The 26,734-nt window shown below is 38.7% G+C and overlaps 1 protein-coding gene and 1 long non-coding RNA gene across 7 annotated transcripts in view; one reads left to right on the top strand and one right to left on the bottom strand.

Moving 5' to 3' along the window:
• Nucleotides 1-8,835, top strand: part of LOC126085153 (uncharacterized) — a 53,969-nt gene extending 45,134 nt beyond the window's left edge. Inside the window, exon 3 of the long non-coding RNA XR_007519186.1 lies at nucleotides 8,540-8,835. This is a non-coding gene — a long non-coding RNA (uncharacterized LOC126085153). The remainder of the gene's footprint in view (nucleotides 1-8,539) is intronic.
• The window catches only part of PKIB (cAMP-dependent protein kinase inhibitor beta), a 124,156-nt gene that overhangs the window by 36,042 nt on the left and 61,380 nt on the right, over nucleotides 1-26,734 (bottom strand). For 5 of the 6 annotated variants that reach the window (XM_049900158.1, XM_049900194.1, XM_049900173.1 and 2 more), the window contains one exon: nucleotides 14,148-14,218. The exons of the other annotated variant lie outside the window; for it this stretch is intronic. The gene's annotated coding sequence lies outside the window, so the exon portion shown is untranslated. The remainder of the gene's footprint in view (nucleotides 1-14,147; nucleotides 14,219-26,734) is intronic. 6 annotated transcript variants of the gene reach the window in all.

The raw sequence follows: 26,734 nt of genomic DNA, 5'->3' as shown, positions 1-26,734 counted from the left end.
TTATCAGCTTCTGCAGTCTGAAATTGATTGAACATGCAATCAAGATGCATTGATAATTACTGGTGATTGGAATGCGAAAGTTGGAAACAAAGAAGAAGGATCAGTAGTTGGAAAATATGGCCTTGGTGATAGAAACAATGCCAGAGATCGAATGATAGAATTTTACAAGACCAACGGCTTCTTTATTGCAAATACCTTCTTTCACCAACATAAACAGCGACTATACACATGGACCTCACCAGATGGAATGCACAGAAATCAAATTGACTACATCTGTGGAAAGAGATGGTGGAAAAGCTCCTATCATCAGTCAGAACAAGGCCAGGGGCCGTCTGTGGAACAGATCATCAATTGCTCATATGCAAGTTCAAGGTGAAACTGAAGAAAATCAGAGCAAGTCCACAAGAGCCAAAATATGACCTTGAGTATATCCTACCTGAATTTAGAGACCATCTGAAGAACAGATTTGATGCATTGAACACTAGTGACCGAAGACCAGATGAGTTGTGAAATGACATCAAGGACATCATCCATGAAGAAAGCAAGAGGTCACTGAAAAGACAGGAAAGAAAGAAAAGAGCAAGATGGATGTCAGAGGAGACTCTGAAACTTGATCTTGAGTGTCGAGCAGCTAAAGCAAAAGGAAGAATTCATGAAGTAAAAGAGCTGAACAGGAGATTTCAAAGAGCCTCTCGAGAAGACAAAGTAAAGTATTATAATGACATATGCAAAGAGCTGGAGATGGAAAGCCAAAAGGGAAGAACACGCTCTGCGTTTCTCAAGCTGAAAGAACTGAAGAAAAAATTCAAGCCTCGAGTTGCAGTAGTGAAGGATTCCAAGAGGAAAATATTAAACGATGCAGGAAGCATCAAAAGAAGATGGAAGGAATACACAGAGTCATTATACCAAAAAGAATTAGTCGATATTCAACCATTTCAAGAGGTGGCATATGATCAGGAACCAATGGTACTGAAGGAAGAAGTGCAAGCTGCTCTGAAGGCATTGGTGAAAAACAAGGCTCCAGGAATTGAAGGAATATCAATTGAGATGTTTCAACAATGTCTCTACAGTCATAGACCCTTATAAACTCAGAGGAGATTAGAATAAAATATAAATGCCTAGAGTAATAAAGTTAGGGACCTCTCTGGAAGTCACCTAAAACTCACTTAGTTCACCCATCTAGTACCAGATACATGAACGACTTCAATAAGAATATTTCTTCTCTTTGAATCACATATTGTCCATAGTGCTTCACCAAACCCAAACATTGTTCAAGCAATTCATCTGTTATAAAATTTGAAATAATTTTTGAATCTTAAAAATGAAGGTCATATAATTGAAATAGTATGTTTAATTTAAAATATAAATTATTTGTTCTCTTGATACTTCTCATTAACTACTATGTAATACACATATGCAGTAAAACCTGTCACAACCTGTGTAAAGTGAAACCTGTCAAAGAAGGAAACTCAAATATTTTTCCATTAAAATGAGCAATAGAAAAGTGGTAAGACTGCACCTTGTCAAAGGCAGAAAACTTGCAAGACTCAGAAAAACAAGGCAGTCCCGCTGAGTTCCGGTTCTCACGGGTTTCACTGTAGTATACATAAAATGGAAACACTGGTGGTACAGTGGTTAAGAGCTCAGATGCTAACCATACGGCTGGCAGTTCAAATCATACAGGTGCTCCTTGGAAACTCTATGGGGCAATTCTACTCTGTCCTATAGGGTGGCTATGAGTTGGAATTGACTCGATGGCAATGGGTCAGGTTTATAGATCAAATATATTTATTTGTGAACGCACACAGTCAGATGCCTTAAAATTCTTTGACAGAATAAAATTAAAGCAAATTCCTACTGCTGTGGTATAATCTCATCTAAAATTTAATTACTCTGTTATTTTCAGGCTTTATCTTCCAGTTTATCTTTCATATCACAAATGGCAGAATTCATTGAAAATAGCAAGAGATCAATACGAACTTAATGATCTTAAGCTTTTTAAAGTAATTTTATACTTCTTTTTTTAACTGCAGCTATTCATCTTTGGGTTTCGTTTGTTTGTTTGTTAACATATGCAAATCAGTTTGCATAGAAAAGAGTCCCCCAAAGAATGCAACAAAGGAAACCCACTATCAGAGTTCCTTGGGGTAACTCACAGTGGACTGCATTGTATTTACCAAACCGTCTGGTCATTTCTGCAGAGTGAGAATAATATATCCACATTTTACTGTAAAATTTTTAACTTTCCCCTTGAAAACTATAATTAAGATTTGGTGACCTTCACTAAGCTGCCCCAGCTATGTACACCTCAGCCTGAATAAGCTATCAGCTCAGTAACTGCTAAATGATCAGGCCCTCTCTCTACCATCTTCTTAACAGTGACCTCTTTCAAATTTTTTATAAGCTTTGGGTATTTCCTTTTTATAGTCTTGCCAACATAATCATATTACATCCTGACACCAGACGGTGTAAATTAATTCCTCTTCTTTCTTATGTACCACTTCACAGAGAAGAACTAGATTTTTCACTTTAACACTTGATTAAATTGTGGAATGGAGATGAAAAATGAGGCCTCTTGGGAAAATTGTATCTCACCTGGGCCAGCCGGGAGACTGACAGGGGATTTGAAGCAAATTAGCTCCTTCTTTAGACTTTTTAAAAAATCTTTATGGGAAGGAGAAGAAAAGAGAGATAAAGAGACAGGGATTTTGAGAGATGGGGTAGCTTATTTGCTTAATATTAATCTTATGCCAGATAAGCTAGGACAGTGTTTTCCCAAACTTGCCTCATGTCTTGGTCATCAGTGCTGCTATAACAGAAATACCACAAGTGGATGGCTTTAACAAAGAGAAATTTATTCCCTCACAGTCTAGTAGACTACAAGTCCAAATTGAGGGCGTCAGCTCCAGAGGAAAGCTTTCTCTGTCAGCTCCGGAGAAAGGTCCTTGTCATCATTCTTCCTCTGGACTAGGAGCTTCTCCACGCACGAACCTCGGGTCCAAAGGATGCGCTCTGCTCCTGGCACTGCTTTCTTGGTGGTACGAGATCCCCTCTCTCTGCTTGCTTCCCTTTTCTTTTATCTCTTGTAAGATAAAAGGTGGTGCAGGCCACACCTCAGGGAAACTCCCTTTACACCGGATCAGGAATGTGATCTTAGTAAGGGAGTTATGATCCCACTCTAATCCTCTTTAACGTAAAATTACAATCACGAAATGGAGGGCAATCACACAACACTGGAAATCATGGCCTAACAAAGTTGACACATATTTCACAATTCAATCCATGGCATCTGATTATAAGACTTACCTGGGAAGCCTTTTAACGATATAGATTCCAAGATCCTTCCCTAAAGCTTCAATTCACTGTATCTGACACCATGTTTGATAAGCACTCTAGACAATTCTTGTGGTTATACAAGTTTGGGAATAACTGAATCAGAGTAAAGCTTAGGTCAGATTCTCTTCCATCTTACTTTAAAAACTACACTAAAACCCCCCACAAATCCACAAATTATGATGCTTCTGGGTCTAACAGCATACATCTTTCAAATGAATGGACTATTTATTGATTGTTTTAGTAATCTAGTACCTCTATATATTGCTGTACCTTCAGTAATGTATGGACCTACCAGTTCAATTTAAACCTTATTAAAATTTTTCTGGTAATTAACCACAAAATTAGCTTTCTCTAAAACTGCTCTGCTAGAAAGTATGCTGATAGCTGTGGCAAGATCAGTCACCCCCTGGGCTCTTTCATCTTTCACTCTGGTAACCAACTCTGAAGTTCATTAAATCAGTTTAATATGTTGTTCACTAAACATCCTATTTGTGACTTGTTCTTCCTCAGGAGACTATAGCCTCCTGGGGAGGAAGAATGAATCTATTCCAAAGGAGGAAGTGGAAATAGGTGTTCAATGAGTGCTTTCCGAAGGCTCATCATATGGATATGACACTATGCATTCCACGTCACGTGCAGATCTCTGTGCGTCTGTGCAGAGAGGAAGTTTACGTCACAGAACTCGATAAAACTGCTCCATTGGAATTTTATCTGCTGCCACATTTATACCCTAGGCGAGCAGCTTGTTTGAACCAAGAAAGGCCTTTCAAGTCATTCTGCCACTCTGTCCGTCACACATCAGATTTTTCATTAATATTCTCTGACATCTGATTAAGGATACTGAAGAATTTTAATATGGGAAAATTCTACCAAATTTATCATAATTAAAATAGCCAAAGAAAATAGAAAGTTGATTGAGTTTATAATAATCTGAAAATTAGTATAATTTTAGACAAGTCTCAAATATCTTCACTAACAGGGGTAGGTGGTGAGGAGAAGAGACATGGATACTTGAAAATACCCAGAAGAACCAAACTTGTTTACTCTGGAGAGTCACTCTGGGAGGCCAAAACATCCTGGATGGTTTGATTAAGATCTCTGACAGGGTCTATCAAAGATTATAAAAAATGGAAAAAGGCAAGACTGAAGAAAGCCGCCTTCCTTTTAACTAATATTTTTGCAGCAGCATTTATAGATGTTCATCTGTGAATAATAATAATAAAAAAATCAGAAGCAATGTTTTGAAATATCATCAAAGTATAGCAGATACTTGTGATAGAATGAGTCTGAGAAAGAATATACAAAGGCAGTGAAGTAAGGCAGGCACTGCATGATCATTTTAGAATGCCTTTTAGAGAACAGTCTCATTACAATAATACCAATACATCCAGCCTCCGGTCAGCTGCAATTGTCTTTTTATCAAGCTCTCCCAAACCAGCTGCTTTGCATCCCTCCCCAGTCCTGCTCCTGCCGTATGCAGAGCTTCCAGTATACTCTTCCTGTTCATCCTAACCAAACCAGCTTTCAGAAAGATTTCATTCACTCATTAACAGTATTATGCTCTCAGGCTCTCTACAAGGGAAACCCCAGACAGTGTCTTAGATCAAAAAACCAAATCATTAATGGTGGCATTTGCACACATTATCTAATAGAAAACAAATGTACTGTGGGAAATATCTAGAAAAGAACTTCCTGAATTATCAACACTTTATCTTCTGCCTGTTTTTAAGACTGATGTGGGACTCTAGAGTCAAACAAACCTGGGTTTCCAGCACCATCAACTGCATAACATTAAGCAGCTTCCTTAACCTCCTTGAGGCCTCAGTTTCCCTATCTTAAAAAGGAGGATAATAATATCTACCTTGAAAGGTTGTTCTGAGGGCCAACGGTCAGCCTTAGACTCCAGAAATTTGTGTAATTTTTATTATTTGCACATCTGTAACTTGGGACTTTCGAAAAATCTAGAAGACTCCTCTCTCTGCAACCTATGGTGTATTATTGTCAGAGGGTAGCAAGCCCCAGCATGCAAGGCTTTGGGGTTTTCTGAAACCTCAGTACTCTGCGGTGGGGCATGTAGCTTGGCATATAAGAGCCAATTCCTCTGAGACTGAAAGATTCAATTGTTAGGACCAGTCTGTTCTGATTGGTCCTCATCCGTGTGATAAATGTTGTTAAATAATTTGTATATCATATTAGATATATAAGTATCAAATTACCTGTTACAGTATACGATAACATCCACTCAGCAAACGGCTGTGGTGGTAGTACTTGCTGCTGGTAACAGCACAGCCAATGAATCAGAGGCGCAATGCTGTGCTCCCACAAAACCTTCAAAACAGTTGATAATCCTATACAGCAAGTCCCTTTCCTTAGTCCCTGTTATGCAATGTTCCCTGATGACTAAAAAAAACAAAAAACCAAATCCACTGCCACCGAGTCGATTCCAACTCATAACAGCCCTACAGGACAGAGTAGAACTGCTCCATACGGTTTCCAAGGAGAGCCTGGTGGTTTCAAACTGCCAACATTTGGTTAGCAGCTGACCCCTTAACCACTACACCACCAGGGTTTCCTCGATGACTGAAGTATCCCCTTATCTGCTATTTGCACTGTAGGTAGGAGAACACAGATTTTTTTGTAGCTTTCTTTCTTGAAATTAGGTAAATTTTAACTGCCATCTCGTTCACTCTTCTTACCTTACACACAACCCCTGCTTAAATCAAGTCCACCTAAACTTCGAATCACTCATCAAAAATAGTCAGGAACTAAGGGGGAACGTATTGATTACAGCATGTTCTAATTCACTTTTCAGCATTTAAAATCCAGCTTGTTTCACTTGTAGGACCTATAGATTAGGAGTCCATTGCAATAACCTAAAAATATGGGGTTTTCAGAGCAAGATGGATAAAATGTACTGAAAGTATATTTTACTTGAACTGAAACGTGTGCACTTAAAGAAAAATCTAGTCAATTTCTATATGATAGCTCTCGTTTCATTTGAATGAAGAGCGTTCTGGTTCAAGTTACTCTTGCGTCACCAGGCAATTGTCCTGGGTCTTTCGGTCTCAGAGGAATTGGCTCTTATATGCCAAGCTACATGCCCCACCCTAGAGTAATGAGGTTTCAGAAAACCCCAAAGCCTTGCATGCTGGGGCTTGCTACCCTCTGACAGTAATCATACACCACAGGTTGCAGAGAGAGGAGTCTTCTAGCATTTTCCCAAAGTCCCATGTTACAGATGTGCAAATAATAAAAATGATGCAAACGCTCACGGGCTGCTTGCCTGTGTGGCCTGTTCCAACAAATTCTCTGGCCAATGTAGAAAGAAATTAGCAGAGGCGTCTGCCTTCTGTTAACTTGGATAGTCTTTGTACTTCAAAGTATTGTTAATTGCCAAGATTAAAACCCAAAACCTATTTCCTGGTAAACTCTAAGTCCGGACACTTTTTGTAGGCTAAAACATCACATTCCTTTGATGTATTTTTAGTCTAAAACCAGCTAACTCAGACATGGCAGAATATGTTCATTGAGTATTTCATTCTTTTCATAGGCATTTGTTTAACTGAAGTCAAGGAGTTTGGTCATTTTGCTGCTGTGCTTATGCGAGATATAAATTTTTTCAACCTAAGATTTTTCTTTCTTTTAACGCTTTCTAGAAATTGCCTCCAGATTTATCTAGAAAACATAAATCGGGCTATTCTAATCTCTATTTTTCATATACAAAGTAGTAATTATCACTCTAAATAGAAAGAATTTTTAGTCTTTTTAAAACTGCAACTTCTTGTACTACTTGCATTCTGGCACAATCCCTCTCTTTAGTTTATTTCAGTGATAACTCTCATTTCTTTATTAATAAATTAAGTATTGTGATGGAAACATATGATCCAGCTCCTAATTCTATCACTGTCACTAACTGGGGGCAAGTGATTAACTTTTCGTAACACATTTTTAATGATCTGTGAAGTTCAGCAGCTAGGTGAAGATAAACAAAGTGTGCTTTTTGAATTAAAAAAAAATACAGAACTGTTTCAAAAAGTTAATTTTTTAAATGGAGATGCAACATTTTGCACAAGAGACTCACATGTACATCTGACCTTGATGACTGCATACCCAATCCAGTTTCTTTGTCCTATTTTATAATTTAATGTAATGGATGCAAAGTCAAACTAATCAATGCTGTTAAAGACAGTCCAGGGAAAAAACCAAACAAAATAATGAACAGTCCGTGAGTAATTTGTACCTATGTAAAGATTTTGGAGCTAGAAGAAACTTCAACCATCACCTGGTGAATTAACAACAACAACAACAAAAGTAGGTTTTAAAAAAAAAAGGCCTCCTTGAATTCAAGGGCAGATTGTTGGTGTGAGTGCTACACCTCTGTGAGGGCCAGGCCTTCCATGTGGTTGGGGAAAGATTGCTGATTGATTGTAAAGCCTCTTAAAAAAAAGGAAAATTGCAGTCGAGTCGATTCCGACTCATAGCAACCCTATAGGACAGAGTAGAACTGCCCCACAGGGTTTCCAAGGAGTGCCTGGTGGATTGAAACTGCTGACCTTTTGGTTAGGCGCTGTAGGTCTTAACCACTATGCCACCAGGGTTTCCAAAGCCTGTTAAAAAAAAATAGAGACATATCCATGTAACTTGACCATGACCCTTGTTAGAAGTCAAACGGTACCCTTCTAGGGCTTTAAGAAAAAAATCATTCACCCTTTGACTGGCAAAGCCCTCTTGCTTGGTAATAGATTGTAGAGATGGAGGAGGCTTGGTTAAACGAGAATTTTACCTTGAACTGGTAATATTTAGAATAAAAAAAACTACTTATTGTTCCTACTGAAAAGTTGTATCCATTGGTGACTGAATTGCATAATTGCCAAGAATATAGCAATCAGAATATGTTCTGATTTATTTATATGTAGGGAGAGGGATGATAGCCTTAGATTCCAGAGAGGCAGGATATGATCACAGCAACCTTGCCCGTGGAAAGTGGGTAGGCTCATGAAACAAGGTGTCAGGTTGGACATTAAGGATAGAGACAGCCAGCCAGGGACCCCTGTGAATGGGCACAGCTGATGGATTCTAGTAGTAATGACAATGAATATCCAAGACTAGGTTTAATTTTTCCACACTTTCATTTTCTCATGTTATTTTCAAGGCTCCAATACCACAACTTGTCCTAGTGACATCTATGCTTTGTGTAATACAGGGAGGACCTTATGGACAATCCTAAGGTGAAGTAAGCCAGAGAGAGCAGCAGTGGCATCCAGAAGCATTATGAGCTAGCAGGAAGCCGTGAGCAGTGACCAGAGGAGCAGACCAGAAGAAGTGACACACAGCACTCAGAATGGAGTCATGCAGTCGGAAGATTCTCAGAAATTGGAGATGTGGGGAATACAATAAAGACTGTACATCCCATAGTACGGGGGTTATAGCTGAAGACCATGAGGGCATTATGGTTACATCCTTTAGATACTTTTTGATTGAGAAAATCCATAACAGATACCAAGGTACTATGAATTAAATAATTTAAATAATTAATACTTATTTTTTTAAGAACAATAATCTAGATACCAAACCAAACCCAATGCCATGGAATCAATTCTGACTCATAGCAACCCTACAGGACACAGTAAAACTGCCCCTTAGGGTTTCCAAGGCTGTAAATCTTTACAAAAGCAGATTATTACATCTTTCTTCCACGGAGCAGCTGGTAAGTTTGAACCACTGACATTTTGGTTAGCAGCTGAGCACTTTAACCACTGAGCCACCAGGGCTCCTACTAATCCATATACCTTCGAAAAATGGTAGTTTATGTGGGCATGCATGTGTATTTATTTAGATACACATACATGGCTCTGGAGACACCTCTAATAGTTCTACAGAAATTTAGGAGACCAAGACCCACATGTTGGCAAACATTGGACGGTATCATAGAACATGACCCTAGCGACTAGCACCCTTGTCTCCAGCAGTGTCTCCTGCCACAACAATAGCCTTAATGTCTAATATGTATGCCTCCCTTCACCTACTTTTAATTTTCTCCTCTTGCATTTAGAATTATAGATTCTTGAACCAAAAAAAATTTTTTTAGAGCTCAACTAATCGAATCCCGTCAGTCAGTTCTTAGAGATTGAAAAACTAAACAGTAACTATGATCCTCAATGTTCAGTAGACAATTCCAGAGGGGTTCAGCAGCATATCAGGAGGATAGAATGCAGAAATCTATCACACTAGATTCTATCCCACAAGTCCAGTCAATTGTTTAGTCCAGAGTCCTAGAAGCAGATTTTGAGCAGTGAGAACTTGCCATCACTTGAGGGCTGTGGGTTAACACATTAGTAGTATTTTTTTCCTAGGTATTTACCAAGCCTCATTTGTTAGACTATGTACAGTTACATGTCAGAGAACCATTCTAGAGAGAAAAATAAAACATAATCACCCTTGAAAATTCTGAATTATTTTCAGTGGGGCCAGAATGGAGAGGCTCATTTAATTAGCAAGTACAATAAAGATGTGACATTTAAAAACAAATTATAACACATTTCCGTCCTTCACTGGTACACTGACTGGTGATATATTGTTCTTTTATGGTTGCCATTTCAAAGTTTTAATTGCTTTGGCTAAATTGGTTTAATCCAAATCCAAAAAATGTCAATTCAGTAATTACCCCTGTGCTATTGGAATCAGATTCATTTATTAAGAAAAAGAAAATTGACTTCAGAAAGGGAAAAACAATTATCATGCAATATCAGGGGAAATCTTATCCCACTGAGGTATTACAAAATCACATTGCATATGACTGCAACTGTTTATCATACAGGAGCAAAATATTCATTTTTCAATTCTAAACAGTAATTTATTAAGTAAATACTCAAATATAAATTAGCTAATCCAGAATCACTTTCATTCATTTGCAAATTTATTAATTCGCTTGGAAAATATCTGTTTAGTGCCACTTCTATGTCAGGCAAAATAATTACATATTTGCTTTCATGCAATGTAATGAGTTAGAAACACATTACAAAAATAATACAAATTCATATATAATTATAAACTATAGTAAATATTAGATGAAAAATTACAAGGTGCTATGTAAGTATAAGGAGCCCTGGTGAAACTATAGTTAAATGTTTGGCTGCTAACCGAAAGGTCTGCGGTTCAAACCCACCAGTCGCTCTGCAGGAGAAAGATGTGGCAGTTAGCTATAAAGATTACAGCCTTGCAAACCCTGTGGGGCAGGTCTACTCTGTCCTATAGCGTCACTCTGAGTTGAAAATTGATTCGACAACAATTTATGTGGGTGTATCAGGACCTGACCCACTGACAATATGAGTTAAGATATGAAGGACAAAAAATTTAGCTGGCATACTAGTAGGAAAAGAGCGTTTCATGTAGAGGAGAAGAGCACAGCACATTTCAAAGACTGAAGGAAGGTCAGTGTGGCCAGAGTGCAGAGAAGGGTGAAAATGGTACAGGATGAAATGGATTGGTTAGTAAGTACCACTTGCAGACATGCTCCCATCCACCACCAGATTTAGGCCACTAGATGTGTGTGATTCTTCCTGGCTGGAGAATTCTGCTTCCAAAGCTTCTCTTCACCTGGTCAAAATTTAGGCCTTGGCTCAGATGCCACCTTGTCTGGGAAATACTGATCCTTGTGCTGCGGTCCAAGTACATAGGACAAGGACAGCTTCTAACATGTATTTCATTATTTGAATGAATTGAATATGTCAATCAAGAGAGGCCTAGAGAGTTGACAGTATTGCCTAATGTCACACAGTTTTGGGTGGTAGAGTGAGAAGATCCAGGTCTCCTGCCACCCGTTGCAGTGTTCCTTCCCCTCCATCATGGTGACACCTGCCTTTATCATCTCAATTGCATTAGCTCTCTTCATTAAGTCTTATAAACATCCTCTTCATGTGGCTTCAAAATGCTGTACATCTATACTATGGGTTATGACTCTCACACCTAAAACAGACAAATATCACCTCCTCTCTAAAGCCTTCTTCAGCTCCTTTGGCTAGTGGTAGCCCTGGCTCCTGTGCTCCTGTGGCACTCTCAAATGCTCCTGCAACATTTTGTACATTGGTTTCCTTCCCCATGATACTGACATTAGGACCATGCTGGATTCATTTTACATCCTTGGTACCCAGAATATTTCTTAGTACAGAGTAGTACTTAATATTTGTTGAATTTAATGGCACCCCAGAGCCAAAAACGTCCAAATAAGGACAACTAAAGTGATGTCAGTGATGCCAAGAGAAAATTGATGCAAGAATAAGAAGACAGTCTAAAACGATGATGGCTCTACCATACAGAGAATGAAGTTTGAGAAAAGACATGACCATTGCTAAGGTAAAGAACCAAGAAGATGATCGGGGAAATGGTGTCACTGCTGACAATGGGCACCTCTCCTGGTGAGTACCCTCCTACTTCTTTTTATTCAGGACAGAGAACTGGAGTTGGAAAAGAAGCACTCACTTTCAGAGTACTAGAGAGTTAAGCAGGAAAGCTGACTCATAGAGCACTTTCTATACCTACTCTGCTAGGAAGCCTACAGCCAGCTGTAGAGAAGCTGGTTTTGTTTTGCAGGTGTTGCAGGTTCCTGAAATGGCAGAATCAGAGTCAGCAAATTGTGATGGAAATGGAAACTAAACTGGGAGCAGAAATCTGAGTGTTAGTCCTGGTCCTCTCCTGTGGCCTTGGGCAAGTTTCTAAGCCTCATTTTCCTCCTCTGTGAAATAAGGAGTTTGAACTGGATGGTCTCCAACAGTCCTTTCTGGTTCAGACAGCCAATAATTTATGGGCTTGGCACCTGGATTTTCCTGAAGCAGCTCCACAACCGAAGTCGAGAAGACTGGCAATTTGGTTAATGCATGCAATGCAGACACCCAAACCCATCCTTTTGGCTCCTGTAACTTCATACAGGAGCACATACCCACGACTATGTCCCTTCACCCACATGCGATAAGGCGCAGCTGAAAGTTTTATCAATAAAATCATGAAGATATGGGGAGGGTGGAAAGCAGCGATTTACAACTATCAAACTCAGGAGGAAAATTTTTGAAAACACAAGTTCCAAAGCCGTGTCTGCATCTACTGAACCAGAATCTCAAAGGTGAGCCCTATGAATATAGAATTTTTTACAAAGCTCCTCAGTGATCTTCATAACCAGCTATTATTTTCAAAGGAAATGTTGGTGTTAATCTGTAGACCACTTTCATGTGAATTATCTAAAATGCTTGTTAAAAAAATCTGGGAGTGGGTGTTAGATTCTGCATTTTGACAGTTATTTCAGTGATTCCTATAAATACCAGCATCACCCATAAAGTAGTTTATATATGCTGACAAGTGAAATTTTTATGTGTGTGGACAAACACTCAAGGTCTAGCAAACAATGTAGTAAATCTAAAACCAGATCATGAGCACAGGTTTATTTCATTATTAATATTTATATTACACTGTTCCATTGTTTTATTTAATCCCCATAATAAGCCTGAGATATAAGCACTATTATCCTTATTTTACAGACAATTTGAAGCATTAGAGAGTTTAGGCCACTTGCTCCAAATCACCAGATTAATAAATTTATATATTGGAACTGAAAATTAATGCCGCCTGTCTACGAAAGTATACTAAGATTTTATTACACCTTTTAATTAAACAATTTCCTGAGATCCTATCTGAAGAAGCAAGTTAAAAATATGCCTCAGTTACTGTTGGTTGGTTTTATTAGCTACTACACAAATGTTAATGTCATTATAAAAATCTTAAATTAGCCAAGATAAAGTGACTATTAACTACTAAGCAACAACGTTTCAGGGATTTCCTGGAATCATAAAATGATCTCAGTCAGTCATCATTTCTAGTCAACAATCTTCAAACACAAATATTTACAGTTGAGGAGCCCGGAATACGCTGTCCAAGGTCTTAGCTAGTGAGGGGCTCAACCAGCTCCAGGCCTTAGTTACCTGGCTCTGCTTCACTGATCTGTCTGTACACCATCAATCTTGGACTCTGTGCTCTTACATATGATAAATATTTGCTTTAGTGCAATTTTTTTTTTTTTTTTTAGCGCTAGAATAGGACTTCATTAGACTTGAAATTTTCTTTCAGGCAGGGAATAAAATTAAAAAGGCATTTTAAGGACAAAGTTTAATTCTCATTGGTTCCTCTAAATTCATTTAATAAAATACCTGTTTGTGAAAAGGTGTATTTGTTTTGAACTCTTAGTAAATTGAAATAGGAAGGTTCTCCCGGATTGCCAATCTCTGACTTGACCCGAGTTGGGTAGCACAATAATAGGCATTTCATAAATATAATGAAACTAAATGGACATTACCTATTATGAGGCCTAGCTTTGATTTTTTTCTTTTGTTTACTAACAGTATTAATGAAAAATACCAAACTTGACCAAATCCATATAACTTTCAACAGAACACAAATTCTTTCCTCTTCTGTGTTCACATTCTATGCTTTTCCTCTTCCTTCTCATTGCTGTTACAGACTTTATAGAATATGTAGACACAGAGATCTTTTCAAAGAGGGGAAAAATAATGAAATGACATCGAGAAAGTTAAACTGCTGAAAAATATATAAAATATTCATTAGTTGTAAATATAACTGGGTAAGGTTTTATTTGAAGTTTTGATCTGTTTTGTTCTTTGAGGGGTAGCAGCTGTGTGTATTTCACTCCCATTCAAATTTTGTATGACAACTCAGATTATGTAATTATATCCCGTCAAGGGTTTTACAAGGAGCTATATTCTACAAAATCAATACCTCATTTCCCAAATAAAGAAGAGCATACTTACGAATCTTCTGGTTAATATCTGTTATTATTTCTAAGACAGGTTTGGGAAGAAATTCTGATAGGCTTTCCTTCCTGCAAATTAAAAGGAAAAAACAACAACAACAAAAAAAAAAAACTATGAAGAACCAGAAAAGCTGACAATCTATTAAGATAATCAAATTTTAACTACCTTGGCTGTGTTTTTAAACTGAGCTAAAACCAGTAAACACCATGGCTTACCTGACTTTCTTGAGAAGAGCAGAACCTCCAATATAACAATAAATTTTCTACTAAAAATCAAAGAGGATTCATTTCAAGCAACAGATACTAACCTCTAGGATTGCCTGCTACGAAGTTCAGTGGATAATTACCATACTTTTGTTATTAAGGATCAATGTCAAATTGAGAAAATCCTCACCTAAAAATGACTGGCCATTAGAGTAAGCATTTGTAGGCACAAAGAAATAACTAAGAAAATATCTGGCATAACTACACCCTTGGGAGGAGCCCTGGAGGAGCAGTGGTTAAGAGCTCTGCTGCTAATCAAAAGGCAGGCAGTTCAAACCTACCAGCCACTCCTTAGAAACCCTATGGGGCAGTTCTACTCTGTCCTATAGGTTCTCTGTGAGTCGAAATCAACTGAACAGCTTGAAGAAAAATGCTGCTTTTGTGAAATAAGACTTTGGAGAATCTTTTACAGCTTTCCTAAGCGCCCTGAGGCATTGTACCAATATTCTTAGCATCCATATGGGATTTTGTACAAGCAATCCAACCATCTTGCTCTGAGAACTATATACATATAATAAAGTAAAATCTGTTGCATTGAGTCGATTCCAACTCATAGCGACCCTATACATGTAATTCCTGTTCACAGAAGTAACCCTGTAACATACCAAAAAAAACAAACCAAACCCAGTGCCGTCGAATCGATTCCGACTCATAGCGACCCTATAGGACAGAGTAGAACCGCCCCACAGAGTTTCCAAGGAGTGCCTGGCAGATTCGAACTGCCAACCCTTTGGTTAGCAGCTGTAGCACTTAACCACTACGCCACCAGGGTTCCCTGTAACGTGGGACACAACAAACACCTGACACAGGAAGGGTGAAAAATAACAGGAGTATGAACCATCAGTATTTACATTAGCTACTCATGGCAACAAGGCACTTCACAAATTCCCTCTACCACACTCCCACAGTCCTAGTTCAGCCTGCTATCCACTTTTCCTGGACTATTACAACAACCTCCTTGTACACCTTGAATTCTTTGTACTCATTCTTACTCTGCAAATCCATTTTCTAACACAGAGGTTAGGTGGAATTACTTCAAAGTAAATATACTCACGACCATTCTATGAGTAATCCTTCACAGCCTTCCCATCACCTGTGAGATCACATCCAAGCCTCTTCATGTGGTACTTGATGCCTTGTACGAGCTGGCCTCAGTCTATCTCTCCTCATCTCACCCACGCCCATTCTGTACCAACCCTGCAGCTCCCCAGTCACACCCAGCAGATGGCATTGCTGTGCCTTGGTGCCCATGTGGCTCAGGTTCTTTGCCCCTAGCCCTGTCTCCATCCACTCATAAAGTCTATTCATCCTTTCAGAGTCATCTTGGGTCTTCCTTTCCAAGGTGCCTTCTCTGGCCCCCTCAGGCTACGTAGGTCCCCTCCTCTGTGCTCTCAAACATTCTGACATACCTCTATCATTGCACCTATCACATGCACTATAAATTTCCAAGTAGCCTGTGCCTTCCCTTCCCCACTTCACACAAGTTTTTTAAAGCTTTTTGAGGACATGGGCTGTGACTCATTTATCTTGCCCCTAGCACAGTGTTTCACACATGGTTGGAGGAGTGCAAAAATATCAGTTGAATATCTAGGTGCATGAGGTGCTTTTCAGACACAGAGCTGCCTGAAAGCATACTTTATCACCCTGGAAGAATTTAAAAATCAACAGAGGACATCGTTTAACCTCATTCTTATACCCAGCTTCCCATGTGGTATTTGCTCTTCCCCTCACTCTGTATCTGGGACTCTTTCCCTCTTATTGAGTCCTCTGTGGCCAGGCAGAATATAAGGAACTGAGAAGAGGAAGAGAAAAATAAATGAAGAAACATAATATGGGAAGTAGTAATAAAAATTTAAAAACTTTAAAATTTTATGTATCATCCAAATAATCCATCCCTGAAAACATATTTTTTTAATCCTAATCTTTTCCACCATTTACATACAGCTCTTAGCAAAGATCTAGTAGAAACTACAGTTATCTAGTCAAAAGTCAGAAAAATTAAACATTGTAATTTCCTTCTTTAAAGTGCACGTTTAAACACCCTTATAAATGTTCTTATTTTATGAATTTCCACCTATCTCTGTCCTTTCTAATAAAACAAAAAAAGAAGAAAAAATACAAGAGGACTGAAATAGTTATTTTTCCTTCCTCCCTTTTTTGCAGCTTATGATACTCTCAAATATACTGATACAATAGACTTTGACAATAGTACTTCATATATATTTCTGATTCCTCATATACATCAAATTCAGATTTATAGGTGATATGCTAAACACAAATCCTCTATAGATGAAGAGACTAAGAGTCTCTCCTTATCCTTAAAGTTATCAATTATCAAAAATTTTACTAACAAAAGTATAGTAATTCTTGAAAAGGTTTCAAGAAGAGTGACATACCCTTAACCAAAAAAAAAAAAAAAAAACTGTACACACATCCTTGATATATGTGTATTTATTTTTGTAAGTTATAAGTACTAATACACTAATAGAATTTATGTGCTATGAAATACATTAACAGAAATTAAAAATAAATACAATATATAATAGGTGTTCTAATATGTTCTTCCTAAGCTTAAACATAAGATGCAGAATTTGCAAGACCTTTCTACCATACACGCTTTAATTCCCTCTCAGCTATTTCTACTGGGACCTCAATTAAATCAGCGAAAACCTGGTAATATTTGTAGTAGCTAAGAGGTACCAGGAGTCCTGGTGACACAATGGTTAAGTGCTTGCCTGCTAACCTAAAGGTCAGCTGTTCAAATCCACCAGCTTCTCTGAGGGAGAGAAGACCTGGAGATGTGCTCCCATGAAGATTACAGCCTAGGAAACCCTATGGAGCAGTTCTACTCTGTCATATATATTCGCTATTACTTAGAATCAACTTGATGGCTCACTGCAAGAGATCCAGTAAACCCAGTGCCGTTGAGTCGATTTATAGCAAAAGAAAACAGCCAGTGGTCTTGCCAAGGGGAGCAGATCAAATGATGGGTGGATCAATGGCAAGCTATCATATTAGAAATACATGTACACTCAGAATTTTGAATTAGCTGAAATCTTGAAAATCACCTGATCCACTGGTTTCAATGTATTTTTAGGCCAGAAATATATATATTTTTCTTTTTTTTTCCAAATGAACTTTTTAGCAGATGACCAATATATAAGACAGATACAAGCAGAACTGCTCTGGGTACTCAGGCTTCAGGTCAAATACTCTAACCACTTTTTCTCCCTCATGCCCTCCTCGTTCTCCAGGGATGCAGTATGAGTACTACCACACTGCCATTTCACAGATGAGGCTAACAGGCTGGAGATGGAATAAGAGCAGACATTTCAACACAAAATGTGATAAAGTAGCTAAAATTATAAATTCTAGGTAGTTGTCTATCTTCCCTTTTAGTGGCTTTCCTGCATATCCCAATCTTATGCCAACTGTAAACACAAATACTTAAAATATGAGTGGGTTTCCCTGGGTGGCACAAACAGTTAAGCACTTGACTACTAGCAGAAAAATTACTGGTTCGAATCCACTCAGAAGTGCCTCAAGAGACAGGCCTGGCAATCTGCTTCTGAAAGGTCACAGCCTTGAAAACTCTATGCACCACAGTTCTCACGCACACATGGGGTCTCCATAAGTTGGAACTGACTCAACGGCAAATAACAACTAACAGCAACAAAACATGAGCTGATAGAATGTAAGGTAATTTTTGCTTCCAGTGTTTGACAAAGTAATGAATCCTTATTTTTTCCTGCAAATATGTATTTCCAGACTTGAAAGTTTTATTTACTCAAGCAGGAGCAATGCTGATGTGCAATAATTTGCATAAAGGAGAAGGGTTCAGCTTGCCTCAGGTGTAAAATTTCAGGAAGTGTCCAAAACCTCAGAATTCAAGATAAATAATATTTAACACACTATTTTTTAAAATGAAAATTAATGCAAAAATACATGATGAACAAAATATCAAAGTTTTTAAATAAAGGTGGGATTTGACCCAGCTGTTGCACAATTTACAGGAGAAAGATGTGGCAGTCTGCTTCCGCAAAGATTTACAGCCTTGGAAACCCTATAGGGCAGCTCTACTCAATATAGGGTCACTTTTTTTTTTTTTTTTTATGAGTCAGAACCAACTTGATGACAGTGGGTTTGGTTTGTTTTTTGGCACAACTTTACCTCACACATTTCATCCTAGCCCTGGCCATGGTCCAGAGACTTTCCTGAAATGAGGAAGGGCAAAACTAAAAGCTATTTCAGGTTAGTTGTATTACATAAATTTCTGCCTCTATAACACTTAAGATTGTAAAAGAAGAATAAAATGTAGTTTCGAGGACAAAGTCCAGTCAAAGTATGTTGGCTGATATAGACCTTTCCACCAGAGTCTATAGGACTGGGAATTAGGTTAAGTTGTTTGAGAACAAATAAACAACTAGAGAACTATAATATATGAGGGATTTAGTCCAGGCCTGCTTTTGAGTTATTTTACCAGTTCAATAAGCTAAGCTACTAAATGTAGTTAGAGTTGCTTCAATAGGCATTCTTTTCCATTTCTTTTGTTTTGTTTTTAAAAACAAGTCATAGTTTAAAATGCATAAAAACATGAAAGTTGAGGTATGCCAGGTGAACATGATCTTGACTCTGAAAAGCAAACCATCCACTTCAACTGCAAAGCCTAGTTTTAAAAGGCTGTTCTTAGGAGAATATATTTAATCTCTTAAGCACTTCAATGTACACCTCTGAACAACCATCAAAGACATGAATCATTGTCACATTAGAGAGCATGTGCATTTGTGAGGATGTTTTCTATCCACAAGGCCTAAATGAACTAGTTTAGGAAAACAAATAACACCATGCCTGACACATAGTAGGCACTTGACATCTATTTATTGAATGAATGAATGAAAGCTGAAGAAAGGCTGGAAAAAAGGTAGAAAAGGACCAGATAACAAAGAGTTGTGAAACAGAGACTTTTAGCTGTGGGCTTTTTAAACAGAGATTTAGCCAAAACAAAACAAAACAAAATAAAAAGTGGGTTCTATAAAAGAAAGGACTGAACTTTGGTGAGAGGCATCTGGGGTATTAAACACTAGCAAGTGGCCATCTAAGATGCATCAATTGGTTTCAATCCACCTGGACCCAAGGAGAATGAAGAAGACCAAAGACATATGGTAAAGATGAGCCCAAGAGACAGAAAGGGCCACATAAACCAGAGACTACATCAGCCTGAAACCAGAGGAACTAGATGGTGCCCGGCTACCACTGCCCTGACAGGAAACACAACAGAGAATCCCTGATGGAGCAGGAGAACAGTGCGATGCAGATCTCAAATTCTTGTAAAAAGACCTGGCTTAATGGTCTGACTAAGACTAAAGGGACCCTGGAGGTCATGGTCCTCAGACCCTTTGTTAGCCCAAGACTGAAGCCATTCCTGAAGCCGACTCTTCAGACAGGGATTGGACTGGACTATAAGATAGATAATGGCACTGGTGAGGAGTGAGCTTCTTGGCTCAAGTAGACACATGAGACTACGTTGGCAGCTCCTGTCTGGAGATGAGATAAGAAAACAGAGAGGGACAGGAGCTGGTTGAATGGACACGGAGAATACAGGGAGGAGAGGAGGAATGTGCTATCTCATAGGGAGAGAACAGCTAGGAGTACATAGCAAGGTGTGTATAACTTTTTGCATGAGAGGTTGACTTGATTTGTAAACCTTCATTTAAAGCACAATAAATGAATTTAAAAAAAAAGAAAAGAAAGGAGTGCATTGACAGAGGAAACACTAAATCTAGCTAACAGGCTCTTGAAATAATCTTGATGATGGACAATAAGGGCCCAAGAAAGGTGAAGGCAGTAAGAATGGAGCATGGAAGGTGTGCCAGATAATGCTGGTTGGCTCCAATAGCTCTTCTCTCCTTCTTCTATTGAAATTGAAATTTTAGCTGGATTCATAGCTAGGGACTGTATTACCAAGCCTCCCGTGCTGCTAGGTATGACTATAAAACTAGATTTTGTCATTCAAACATGGGCTATGAGCAGAAATGGTGTATCAATCAGAGAGGAGCATGGCCTCTCCTCTTTTCCCTTTTCTGAAAACTAGGAACTCAGTCCAATGTCCACCCAGTGGACAAGGACAACACCTTAGGGATGGCAGAGCAACGGGATGGAAGGAGTCCGCGTTTTCACAAGATCAATCTACTACACTAGCCCTGCACCACCTATGTGGACTGTCCATGGGACACAATTAAACTTACTTTGTATTTAAAAACCAAACCGATTGTCATCAAGTCGATTTCGACTCATGGTGACCCTGTAGGACAGAGTAGAACTGCACCATAGAGTTTCCAAGGAGCACCTGGTAGATTCGAACTGTTAACATTTTGGTTAGCAGCCATAGCTCTTAACCACTACGCCGCCAGGGTTTCCACATTATATTTAATCCATTGTTATTTTTTGGACATTGTCATGACTTTCAAACTCATGTCCAAACTAATACAGACGGATATAAAAAAAAAAAAAAAACTTTTAAAATACAAGGATTCCAAGAAATGTGGTGATAGACTCTAGGAAGTAAGAAAGAGGTGTAAACTGAAATAATTCCAAGTTTTGATGTATAAATACCAGTTGGTGTCAAGTCCATTTTAACTCATAATGACCCCACGTGTGTCAGAGTAGAACTGTGCTCCATAGAGTTTTCAATGGCTGATATTTCGGAAATAGATCACCAGGCCCTTCTTCTAAGGTGCCTCTGAGTGAACTCAAACCACCAACCTTTTGGTTAGCAGCCAAGAGTGTTAACTGTTTGTACCACCCAGGGGCTCCATGTATACGGAAATAGAAAAATAGTGGAACAACTAACAAAATAACAGGTGAGAGGGATGACAGCAGAAGAGGTGAGGGGAAATACAAGTAAGTAACTGAAACTACAGGACTCAGGTAAGAAGAGGAAATTGAAAATGAAAAATTCAATGATTTTCATATAGTACAGGTAGTTGAAAACATGAGAATTGATAGAATCTTAGGCTAAGATTGGAGCCCTGGTGATGCTCTGGTTACAAACTCAGCTGCTAACCAAAAGGTTGGCAGTTTGGATCCACCAACCACTCCTAGGAAACCCTATGGGGCAGTTCTATGCTGTCCTATAGGGTCGCTATGAGTTGGATTCGACTCAATGGCAACAGGTAGACTAAGATCAGAGTGTTCCAATGGGACTGAATGATGGGGTGTTCAGGAAGGAGGAAAATATACGTAATCAGCAAGGAAAGAAAAAAAAATGTTATTATCTTGCATAACCAAAAAACCCACTGCCGTCGAGTCGATTCCGACTCATAGCGACCCTATAGGACAGAGTAGAACTGCCCCATAGAGTTTCTAAGGAGTGCCTGGCAGATTCGAACTGCCGACCTTTTGGATAGCAGCGGTAGCACTTAACCACTACGCCACCAGGGTTTCCTTACCTTACATACCCAGTGCCGTCGAGTCGATTCCGACTGATAGCGACCCTACATAGGAGATGGGTAATGACTGAAAACATGTTATTGTTAAGTGCCATTGAGTCGGTTCTGACTCATAGTGACCCTATGTACAACAGAACAAAATACTGCCCAGTCCTGTGCCATTCTCAAAATTGTTGCTATATTTGAGCCTGTTCTTGTAGCCACTATGTCAATCCATCTCATTGAAGGTCTTCCTCTTTTTCTCTAACCCTGTATTTTACCAAGCATGACGTCCTTCTCCAGGGACTGGTCCCTCTCGATAACTTTCAGGAGGTCATCCTCTCTTCTAAGGAGCATTCTGGCTATATGTCTTGCAAGGCAGATTTGTTCGTTCTTTTGGCAGTCCTTGGTATATTCCATATTCTTTGCCAATACCATAATTCAAAGGTATCAATTCTTCTTCAGTCTTCCTTATTCATTGTGCTATCGGGCAAGTGAAAATACCATAGCTAGGGTCAGGTGCACTTTAATCCTCAAAGTGACATCTTTGCTTTTTAACACTAATTTAAAGAGGCCTTTTGCAGCAGATTTGCCCAATGCAATATGTCATTTGATTTCTCGACTGCTGCTTCCATGGGCATTGATTGTAGATCCAAGTAAAATGAAATCCTTGACAACTTCAATATTTTCTCCGTTTATAATGATGTTGCTTATTGGTCCAGTTGTGACGGTTTTTGTTTTCTTCATGTTGAGGTGCAAGTCATACTGAAGGCTGTAGTCTTTGATCTTTATCAAGTCCTTCAAGTTCTCGTCACTTAGCAAGCAAGGTTGTGTCATCTGCATATTGCAGGTTGTTCTTCTTCGTATAGTCTGGCTTTTTAGTTTATTTGCTAAGCATACAGATTGAGTGGAAACCCTTCTGGTGTAGTTTAAGTGCTACAGCTGCTAACCAAAAGGTCAGCAGTTTGAATCCACCAGGCGCTCTTGGAAACTCTATGGGGCAGTTCTACTCCATTCTATAGAGTCGCTATGAGTCAGAATGGACTCAACGGCAACGGGTTTTGTTTGGGTTTTTTTTTTTAATACAGATTGAGTAAGTACAGTAAAAGGATCCAACACAGATGTACATCTTTCCTGATTCTAAAACACACACCATGCCCTTGTTCTCTTCCAACGACTGTTCCTTGGAATGTATACAGGCTCTACATGAGCGCAATTCTCACAATGAGAGTTTGGAATTCTCATTCTGTGCAATGTTATCCATAATTTGTTATGATTCACACAGTCAAATGCCTTTGCATAGTCAATCAAATGCAGGTGAATATTTTTCTGGTATTCTCTGCTTTCAGCCATTATCCATCTGACATTGCAATGATATCCCTCACTCCACATCCTCTTTTGAATCCGGCTTGAATTTCTGGCAGTTGCCAGTTGATGGACTGCTGCAACCGTTTTTTAATTATCTTCAGCAAAATTTTACTTGCATGTGATATTAATGATACTGTTCGATAATATCCCCATTCTGTTGAATCACCTTTCTTTGGAATGGCGACAAATATGGATCTCTTCCATAAAAACATGAAATAATAGAATTAACCTTGATTCAAGCTGACAAACAAATTAAAAAGGAATTTGATGTGGTTTGAACATTTTAAATCCATTTAAAGTTCTCATGAAAAATTAAAGCAATCATTTCTTGAAAAAAGAAAAGCATTAATCAGGGCTCTGAATAAGCCAGGTCTCAATCATGCTTTAGTTTCAATTTAAATTTCCATATCCAAGAGGGAAAAGAACAAACAGCAGGTAATTATATCATTCTCCCCAGCCCCTTGCCCTCCCTCCCCCTTTTTTTTATTCTCACGATAGAGGAGGAAATGAGGTGAGAGGAATAAAGGGAAATGGAAGCAGAAGTGGTTTTGTTATTGTCCTCAACCTCTCTGGGAGGCCAATGTTTATAAGTAGAAATGACAAACTGAAACAAAAGCCTCCTCCCCAACTTTTATTAAGCTACATTCAATGATTCAGTGGATCTAAATTCAACATTAAAGTCTTGAAGTTAATAAAGTTAAAATAAGGTTTGCAGAAGGGAAGTCAACTGTTACATAAAAGAAGCAAGAGTTTGGGAGTCTGTATCACTAGCCAGATGCATTCCATTTCCAATTACCGGAATGTCACCAGCATTCCAGAACATTCCAAGCAACATTATAATATGATCCTTAGCAGTCCTTCTCCACCTGCTCTGGGTCATCCAATCGTGAGGGCATTTTTTAGGGAGGAGTCAGACCAAAGACTTTTGTTTTTCATTCCACTGTCCACTTCAGATTGATGAAAGCTTATCATTCAAGCTTTTCTTGAAGATATTATCTCAAGCTTTTAGCCTGCAGGAAGTACATTATAGTTGCCCAAGGGACAGCAGGGAAGATTCCAGGATTCTGTACCGCTGCATTTACATTGAAGTCAATTATACTAAATCACTTTATCTGAGAAAGTGATATTTCCCTCTTTCCTTTGAAGAGAAGTCTGTTAGTAATCTCCTTTTCTTTTTCACATCGTGACTGCATTATTCACGGTCTTTCTAATTGTTCTGGGGATAGTTTTTGTTGTTGCTGTTTCTACTGTTATGCTTGAGTTTCATAATCAGTCCACTTTTAAGTTCTTAATAATGGTTCAAATTTTGGGATTCCACTCCCATTCTTTTTTTTTAATGTAATGGCCAGACTTTACTTTTTATTCCTCCAAGTAGATGAGGGTGGGAAGGTCTTAATAACGCTTTTTTTCTAAATGGTTGCAAAATACCTGAACAAAGGTTCCCATACACCATCAAATTAGCCTGGGCTGGGGGTAGCTTTTTTTTCTTATTCTGAAATGGTATGAGAAGGAGGTGCACTGGAGGCACAGTGGTTAAGCAATTGACTGCTAAATGAAAGGTTGGTGGTTCGAACCCACCAGCCACTCTGTGGGAGAAAGATACGGCAGCCTGCTTCTGTAAATATTACTGCCTTGGAAACCCCATGTAACAGTTTAGCTCTGCCCTATAGGGTCACTATGAGTTGGAATCGACTTACAACAACTTTTTTTTTTTTTAAATAAAGGAAGGGTGTGTGTGGTGTGTATGGGCAGATGGAGGTTATGTTACCTGGAACTCAGCATTTAACATGGAAAATTACCACTGCTTTACTCCCATCTGTTCTGTGCATGCCCTGAGGTGTGGCTTATTTGGTTCTGGAATTCTAGGCATTTAACATACAATCTGGTGTCATAATGGTTAAAGCAATCGACTGCTAACTAAAAGGCCGGCAGTTCAAAAGCACCAGCTACTCCACAGAAGAAAGGTGTGGCAGTCTGCTTCCATAGAGATTGACAGCCTTGGAAACCCTATGGGGTCACTACGAGTCAGAATCGACTCCATGACCGTGGGTTTGGTTTTGGTATTTTAACATGCAACCTGAAAGCCACTCAGATCACTTAAAAAAGCACCTTTCCCTACCCTCTTCTCATGTGCCATATACAAGCACAATACCAAAGCAGCTGGTTCACACTGATCCAGATCCTTAATGTTTGCTTGCAAAGCTTCAATAAAAGAAGCAACTTTTAAATCATTCCAACAATATTAAACTTGTTAGCCCACATTAATGACTTGCTTACATCATAATCTTCAGACACCAGGAAATAAACCAGTAAGCCTCATATGTGTTCCATATGACTTACAATATTTTAATAGGTATATCTAGGATTAAAGAGGACAGTTTTCATCTGAGTTAATAAAATAATTTTGATATAAAAAATAAAATAAGCTCATATCAAATTGTAACTCTAACTCCAATAATGTTATTTCTATACTAGCAGATTTACATCTGGCATTCAAATGTTTATGCTCACAAGAGAAAGTCAATGAGGATGATGTTTAATGTTAAAGGAAATATACCAACTCATCGGAAGGGAAGGGAGCTAGCTATTGCTGAGTGTCCATGATTTGCCAGGTGTTTTAAACATTCTCTCACTGAACCTTTACAAAAGAACCTCAGAAAGAAATCTTAATACCATCAGATGTATGAGGGAGCTTAAAGTTATAATAGAGCCAGGGCCAAACAAAGTCAAGATCTGAACCCAGATATGCCTGGCACAAAGACATACCGACTTAATAACTGTAGTGGTTGACTTAAGTTAACCCAAAGAAGCAGCAAAGTAGAAGCATATGGAAAATAAAGTTGAACGTTCAAGTCAGCTTGGATATGCCCCATGTTTTTTCAAAGTAGTTTTTATAAGACATCCTATTAGCATTATATCTTAGCACCAGATGATCCATTCCTACCTCAGTATGATCAAAAATCTGTTCAAAGGAGCTTTATCTGTTTCAAAAAGAGTGCAGCAATGTGTCTGTGAAGACAGTTCAAGATTAGCATTAAATGTGTCGCCATCTTGCATATCTACCAGAAAGTGGTTTGGTAGACTCCCAGAGTAACAGAGGTGAGGAGTTGGGGTAAAGAGTACAAGACTGCCATAGATCCCCAATTTTAAAAACTGTTTTTGAAATAGATATTATAATTTGGTCCCCTGAGGTAAGGTAAGATGCTCTTATAAAATGGACATTGTTTGGTTTGACCCTGAACAAAACATAAAGCCCTTTAGGCTTTGGTATCTGCATCTGAATAGGGAGCATATTAATACTTTAAAGGCCTTTACAGTATTAACTTTATTGAGTTTGGTTAAGTGTAGTGTCAATGGTGAGGACACTGGACAAAAGAAGCCAGAAGGTCACACACGTTTGGTCATAGAAGGCTAAAGCTAGAAGGAGGACTAACATTAAAGGCAGTATAATGCTATGAGCATGAGCTTTGAATCAGGCTGGCTATACAGCACAACAGCTGTCTGACTTGGACAACTTCAGCCCAAC

Source organism: Elephas maximus, chromosome 1 (assembly GCF_024166365.1).
Source record: "Elephas maximus indicus isolate mEleMax1 chromosome 1, mEleMax1 primary haplotype, whole genome shotgun sequence".
In the NCBI taxonomy this organism is placed as follows: Eukaryota; Metazoa; Chordata; class Mammalia; order Proboscidea; family Elephantidae; genus Elephas; species Elephas maximus.
The sequence above is the reverse complement of the archived record's forward strand: the minus strand, read 5'-3'. Positions and strand labels throughout refer to the sequence as shown.